The following is a 430-nucleotide window of genomic DNA, read 5'->3' as shown; positions in this document are numbered from 1 at the left end:
TTCACATCTAGTCGTATGTACACACATCCACTACACAAACTGCAGAAAACTCCAGTGGAACTCACACACATACACACACACACACACACACACACACACACACAAACACACATACACACAGCTAATATATGTAAGCTGCAGCATTTAAAAAAGACTGTCAATCTGGAGATGTATGGAGTTCAAGCAGCAAATGAATCTGGTTATGGGCATCATTGTTTCCTTATCCTTTACACCTCTTTCTCACCCTCTCTCCATTTCTCGCCCTCGCCATTGTGTCATCATATTCTTAAAATATAACTTCTCCAGGGCTTATTTCACTGTCTGTTTGTAAAACCTTTAACCATGACAGATTAAGTAGAATAGCACTTCAGTTTGGAGGGTTTTCATGTGTATGGTTTTAGGTGTGTGTGTATGACTGTGTGTGTATGCG

This window comes from Electrophorus electricus, chromosome 6 (assembly GCF_041902795.1).
Source record: "Electrophorus electricus isolate QZ-2024a chromosome 6, ASM4190279v1, whole genome shotgun sequence".
In the NCBI taxonomy this organism is placed as follows: Eukaryota; Metazoa; Chordata; class Actinopteri; order Gymnotiformes; family Gymnotidae; genus Electrophorus; species Electrophorus electricus.
The sequence above is the reverse complement of the archived record's forward strand: the minus strand, read 5'-3'. Positions refer to the sequence as shown.